The following is a 7,127-nucleotide window of genomic DNA, read 5'->3' as shown; positions in this document are numbered from 1 at the left end:
AGGTAGGGAATCCGAAGTTAAGCGTCTAAATGCGATGGTAACATGGATGTGAGATTTTAACCAGGTTCGGACTCTCCAAGGAGATAATACCCTATGCCATGCTTTGTGTTTATTGTGTTGGATTGACTAATAAGTACATATGTCTACCTTGAGATTGTAATGTCCCCTCGAGGAGCCCAGCCCCTCAGTTTATATGGATACCAGGGGGCCTAGGGTTATAGCATGATGATTGGTTACGTAGAAGGAAATCAATTCTAGGATGAATATATAACACCTTGGAGTGCACGACAAGTCTTCTGGAGCTTTCTGTTTGTTCGTCATGGGCCGCTCGATGTGGCTCACTCTTGAACAAACCAAGGGGGCCTTGGGCTAGCCCACTTGGGTGAGAGACGACATGGTGAGAGGTCCCCCTACTTGGGACACCATCAGTAGCCCTTGTCTTCAAGTCAGGACACACCTCGGTCCGCCCAAGCTATTGTTCGTCTTCGGTTGTCGGTCTTGAAAACAAGTTCAGTGAATCTATCTTCTGTAGCCAAGTCCTGATCATCGGCTCGTGTCCGACCAACATCAGATGTAGTTGGGCTGGTCCACATGTCAGATATGTTCCCGCGCAGCTGCCGCTTAGGCGTGAAGTATCCCCACGCTTGGAGCGTGATGATGATCCGGCTTGGTCCTGACAACACAAACCAACATGATCCATGGGCCTACCTAGCCATGTGGTACCTGGCAGTCAGCATGGCATGCGGACGTGGGTTAAGGGCCCATCATTGTCGTGTGCCATCAAAAAAGGGATTGTGTGCATCGATGCACACAGTAATTAAGAGCCACCTCCTCGATCCCCACGTGAAAGTTACCGCATAATTCGTGGGGAAGTGGCGGAATTTTATGGCCACACGACACGATTACGTAAAGAAATATAAAAGCGCTTAGATCACTACTTTAGTAATCTAGACACTCTTTACAGAGGGAGTAGGACGCAATGAGGGGGTGGCTTTACGCACTCCTTCCATCTACTTCATCGGTCTTCTTCTCAAGTGTTGGTGCCCTTAGCTCATTCGTGAACCCCATACACCTGACTAATCGCAGACCGGCGGCCTCCAGATGGCCGGCGGTCGTCAGCAAAAGCAACCCGCCCCCAGAGGCCAAGACCTTTGCTCATGTTCTCAAGTGTTTGCTATCCCTAAAGGGGAATGAAAACATTGTACAGTATCGTACAATCAAGTAGACGGGCTAGCCACGCGCCGGCTATCTGCCACAACCAGAAGGGGCATACGCGTTTCCTGGTGTCATCGTCGACGGTCCCAACATCCTCCAGGAGTCCATACCTAGCCCTCAAGGGAATGGATGTGTATGTTTCGTTCCTATCCTCTTGCGGGGCAACTAGTCATAAGATAGAGCAACTCCAACAACCCCTTTATCTATAAAAAAAGGGCGGTGCTATGCGTCGGCCGGTGGATCTTTCAAAAAGATCCGCCGCCTTGCGAGCCGTCCGATTGCTCGAGGCGAGCGTTATTGTTCTGTAATTTCTTCTCTAACTTTCTACAACAAGAGCCATGTTACAAAAATCTCTTCTTCTCTAATTTTCTACAACAAGTCCTCTGTTGCAAAATATTCTCTTCTTTAATTTACTGCAACAAGACCCTGTTGCAAAACTTTTTCTTCTCTATTTTTTTGCAACAAGACCCTTGATGCAAAACTTCTTCTATATTTTTCTGTAACAAGATTCTTGTTGCAAAACCTCCATTGCGATAGGACCCAACATCTCTAACTTCTTCTATGTATTCCTGCAACAAGACTGTTGTTGCGAAAACTTGCAAGAACGCCGATGGCTGCAACGGAGAGAGCACCACGTGGTCTCTGCATCACCCCATTTGTTGCGGTATGCCTTTTCTAAACAGGTGCTCAGTTGCAAGAACTGCAGTACGGAGCGCCCCGCATGGTCAAATGAAATTCAACGCATGGATATGCGAGATAGGAAAATGCGGCCATTTCGTTAGAGATAGGGATGAAGGAGAGAAGCAGTGCGCTGGCCCATTAAAACGTGTGTCAAGCGTAGAACGTGGTGGATGTGAGAGGAAAGATCGGTCGGTTGCCCACTAGCTTTTCCATAAAAAAAACTACCGTTTACGGGAAGTTGGGGAAAAAAGGCCTCCAACATCTCCAGTATGCCCGGAATTTTCTAACGGGTCCCGTGAAAACACCTCCTCCATCCTCCAAGTATATGGGAAGATGGCCTTCGCGTGTAATTTTGGCGGGTGGATAACTACCTGAAACTTCATGAGCAGAATGCCGGACCGCCCCGCGCCACTACTGCATCTGCGAAGGTGCCACCACCACCGCCGCACCACTATCTGCCCTGTCCGCAAAGCAGGCCGCCGCTGCCATGCACCTTCACTGCAACGCATCGCCGTCGTCGCCCCAGCCGCCACTCCCATGCGCCGCCGCCACGCACCACCGCTCATCATCCTGTCTCTGTCACTGACATGTGGGGCCTATGCTTTTTGCTAGAGTTTTTAAACTGAAAATAGAAAAAATAAAAAAAATACGGGATGACATTTACGGGACTGAGAAAAGTGACTATCCAAAAACTTCCCATAAATTATACGGCCATCCCATAAAACGATTTTTATGGGATGTTTTTTAGGGGAACTCTTGAGTTGCTCTTATTGTCTTTTTTTCTATCCACAATATAGGGATGATTTCTGACCGGAAGGTTTTTCCAGCTAAAATTGGCATACTCTGGCCGTGATCGAGTTGTATCTTGTTTCAGAATTGTGTTTTTTCCAAATAAAACAATCCAATCCATTATGTGCTTGGACTCTCAGCCCTCGTTGTAGATTGAATCTGACACGGAGCAAGTACTACTGGATAGGTGACCAAAAAGTTTACGAGCAGCAGAAGCTGAAAACCGATCCCTCATCGATGGCGGCGACTCCAGCACTCTCGATCTTCCTGCTGTTGGTTGTGCTCGCCGTGCCGACGGAAGCGTCGTTTGCTGCAGGTAGCAGTTGGTGCGTGTGCAAGCCAGAACTGCCGGCGGCGGCGCTGCAGAGGACGCTGGACTACGCGTGCGGACACGGCGCCGACTGCGCCCCGCTGCTCCCCGACGGGCAGTGCCACACGGACACGGACACGGTGGCGACGCGCTGCTCCTACGCCGCCAACAGCTACTACCATAATGCCATGGCCAAGGCCGGCCAACGGCCGCGGCGGCGCCACCTGCGACTTCGGCGGCACCGCCACCCTCACCTCCACAGACCCAAGTAACCTCTTCTTCCATCTACCGTAATTAAGCTGCACGTCGGTCGTCTTACCCTATTTGATCTGATCTCACGATTGTTTGTCTTGACAAACTTGATCTGGCAGGCTCCGGAAGCTGCCAATACCCAGCGTCGGCTAGTACAGGCAGCGGCATGGGAGCGAGCTCCTCCACCACACCAGCCGACCTCTCTGGAACGACGATGACGCCGCTGCTGCTGGTGCTCTTCGCCTGCTTCTCCATGGTAGCTTTTCTGGGGTGTTTGGCGGCACCACGACGGGACCAATCCCCGTGACCAGCGCCGCTTCACTCATCATCATTTAGTCGTTGCCTTTTTTTTTAAACGAGGCAATAGATTTGCCACTTTTATTAATTAAGAAGAAGAGAATTGCCCGGTTAATTGACGGAAAACCGGGCTAAACCCGATACAACTCAACCCATATGATATGGGCACCACCGGCCAACCTGGCCACCGACAAAGGACACAAAGCTGCAAAGAAGAAAGGCATTCGCCGAGAAGTCGCAAGCGTCATCGTCATCACCGGCTGCCTCGAACGGGCGACTCCGACTTCACCATACAGCTCCAACCTCGAAGCCAACCCGCAAACAGCTGCATAGAAGCCACGACGGCACATGCCACCAGAAGGCCACACGCGCAAGCAACCGACAGCTCCGACTTTGACGACGAGTCACACCACCGGACGAAGCATGCCCCACCACCGCAGCCAACGCGCCAAGCCGCCGCCGGAGGTTCACCGCACCAAGCTGCCAAGAAGCCCGTCGGTGGAGCTCCACGCCGCCGCTAGAGGGGAGGGGGCCGCGCCCGGGAGAGACCTTGCCGCCACTGGCACTGCACGGGCTTCGCCCGGCAGCGGCCCACAGTGGCGGCGAGGGGAAGGGGAGGGAGGGGGGGTGGCCGGCGGCGGGGTCTGGGGTTCCCCCCGTGCCGCGTCGGAGACGGACGCGGGGGTCGAGAGAACTAGTCGTTGCCTTTCGAATTGATGTACTCGTCAGATGTCTGTTTATCCAGTATAGGTTTTTGTCCCTGAAACCTGATGCAGAGGACGTAGTGGTTAAATGACTTTCATGTGGCATGAGAATTAACATATGCTTCTATTATTGCATAGAAGAATATTATTTGTCAGCTAAACGGCTGATGTTTCTTATGAATATCAGTCTTGCTAAGTCTTAATCACTAAGACTTAACGAAGAAGAATATTATTTGTCAGCTGAAAGCCTGATGTTCCTTATGAATATATGGCTTGCTAAGTCTTACTAGTTACTAAGACTTAACAAACAAGGATATTATTTGTCAGCTGAAAGGCTGATGTTCCTTATCAATATCAGTCTTGCTAAGTCTTAATCACTAAGACTTAACGAAGAAGAATATTATTTGTCAGCTCAAAGGCTGATGTTCCTTATGAATATCAGTCTTGCTAAGTCTTAGTCGATTAAGACTTAACGAAGTCTCAGTAGATAGTATATTCGTGAGATCTTACGTTAAGATTTGTACAAAATTTTCTTTTAGGTTTTTTCTTTTTTTCTCTTGCATGTTATGTTATTTGACTGAGACCTAGTCACACCCTATGAATATACAATAAGGAGTTTACCCACGGTTGCCATTGGTTTGGTTTTTCCTTTGTACACGTTGGCCTCAAAAGAAAAAAAACAAGTTATACATTAATCTGCCAAGTACGTGTGACGCATGAGCAAAGTGTTTTTTCTATCATCCATGCATCCATCATCTTTTAGATCTCTGCTGCATTTTTCGGTTTCTGTCCAAGTTTGTCTTGTTTTAGAAATTGTGACATTAACTAAATATCATGTCCAAGCCAAACAGCTTACCACACTAGTAGAAAAAGGGCCTAATCTGAAGCACATTAGTCTCGGTTTGTAGCTGAACCGGCACTAATGTGACCATTAGTGCCGGTTCAAACGGCTAGGCGGGCGTCGCTCATTAGTACCGGTTCGTGACGAACCTTTAGTACCGGTTCATGCCACGAACCGATATTAAAGAGGTTGTGGCAGGCTGTTGGCAGGCTGGGCCCCACCAGCCACTTTACTACCGGTTCATGCTACAAACCGGTACTAAAAATTTTAGTTGCAGCGGTTTTTTAGTTCTACCTCGCTTCGCTAACAGGGTTTTTACCACCTTAAATATGTTATTTCTCAAATTATCACAACCACTTGGTCTTCATTGAACTCTATGTGTAGGATCTGTGGCCGCAATAGGAATCTTCGCCGGTTCTTAAACCGGGGAAGATTCCTGTTGACAATTCAGATTCTACACAAAAAGATCATTGATGATCAATGTATTTTTTATGTATATTTTTACATGTTTACACGGACGAAAACTCATATGTTACACCGGCACTTCATTTTTTTAAACTTATTACAACTCCAGACTTTTTTTGCGTTCAATATGCACATTCAAAGCCACGTCATCAACTTTCAACCCTTTCTGACATCATTTGCTATTTTTCATGCATTTACAGATTTGTTTTGAGCTAAATGACCCTGAAATTGAAAAGCACTACAAATGAACTCTGAAAAGGTTGAAACTTGACATGGTATCATCATTTCACCCACATAGCATGTGCGAAAAAGTAGAGAGGGTTAAGGCAAAAACTGGATGCACTTCGTGTACAAACTGGACAATCTCTTTCGAAGTATCAGGGTTTCGGACGAAATCTCATATGTTACATCGGCACTTCATTTTTTTTAAACTTATTACAACTCCAGATTTTTTTGCGTTCAGTAGGCATCATTCAAAGCCACGTCATCAACTTTCAACCCTTTCTGACATCATTTGCTATTTTTCATGCATTTACTGATTTGTTTTGAGCTAAATGACCCTGAAATTGAAAAGCACTACAAATGAATTCTGAAAAGGTTGAAACTTGGCATGATATCATCATTTCACCCACATAGCATGTGCGAAAAAGTAGAGAGGGTTAAGGCAAAAACTGGATGCACTCCGTGTACAAACTGGATAATCTCTTTCAAAGTATCAGGGTTTCGAATGAAAACTCATCTGTTACAAAGGCACTTTATTTTTCTAAACTTATTACAACTCCAGACGTATTACCAATTTGAATATAATGATAAAACACACTAATATTAAACATAAGAAAAAAGAATCACTGAAAATCTATTTTTAAAGTTAAATTATTCACAAACTAGTGATTCACACAAATTTCAAATAATTCAAATTTAAACTATTCAAATTAGAAAACTACTGGCACTAACATAAAGTTTGTAATTTTTTGTACCGAAAGCAAAAATATTCAGAAAGAAACTCTAAATACAGCAAAAAAATCAACTCAGAAATAAATAAAAAAACATAAATAAAGCAAAAAAGAAAAGAACTATATAAAAAACATATATGCGCGCTGCCCAGTGGGCCTGCTTGGCCTTGGGCGTGGATGCAGGCCCATAAGGCCCAGCAGACTCACAGAGCAGCCCGGCAAATTTAGGCCCAGAAGCCTGCTTTAGAGAGGAGCTCGAAGTAGCAGCGGTGGCTGGGTTTATAAACCAGTGCGGCTGCCCTTCGCTCGGCGAGGTGGGACTAAACTTTGTGCACCGCGGGATAGGAGCGCACCCCCTTTAGTACCGGTTCGTGGCTCCAACCGGTACTAAAGGGGGAGGTCTTTAGTGCCGGTTGGGGCCACCACCCGGTACTAAAGGGGTGCCCTTCCCGCCGTTTGGCCTGGCCAAATTTGACCTTTAGTACCGGTTGGTGGCTCCAACCGGTACTAAAGGCCCCTCCTATATATATAGCACTTACGAAAATTTTAGTTAGTTTCTTCTTCATCTCAGCTTCTTCCTCGTCGCGCCTGTCCGTCGCCGCCGCACCCGTCCACGTCCC

General features: G+C 47.0%; 1 pseudogene; it reads left to right on the top strand.

The window, feature by feature from the left end:
• The first annotated feature begins 2,908 nt into the window (after positions 1-2,908).
• LOC123100735 (PLASMODESMATA CALLOSE-BINDING PROTEIN 2-like) lies at positions 2,909-4,052 on the top strand (annotated as a pseudogene).
• Positions 4,053-7,127: the final 3,075 nt, after the last annotated feature.

The sequence above is a fragment of the Triticum aestivum genome, chromosome 4D (genome assembly GCF_018294505.1).
Source record: "Triticum aestivum cultivar Chinese Spring chromosome 4D, IWGSC CS RefSeq v2.1, whole genome shotgun sequence".
NCBI lineage: Eukaryota > Viridiplantae > Streptophyta > Magnoliopsida > Poales > Poaceae > Triticum > Triticum aestivum.
This window is presented reverse-complemented; position numbering and strand designations above follow the sequence as displayed.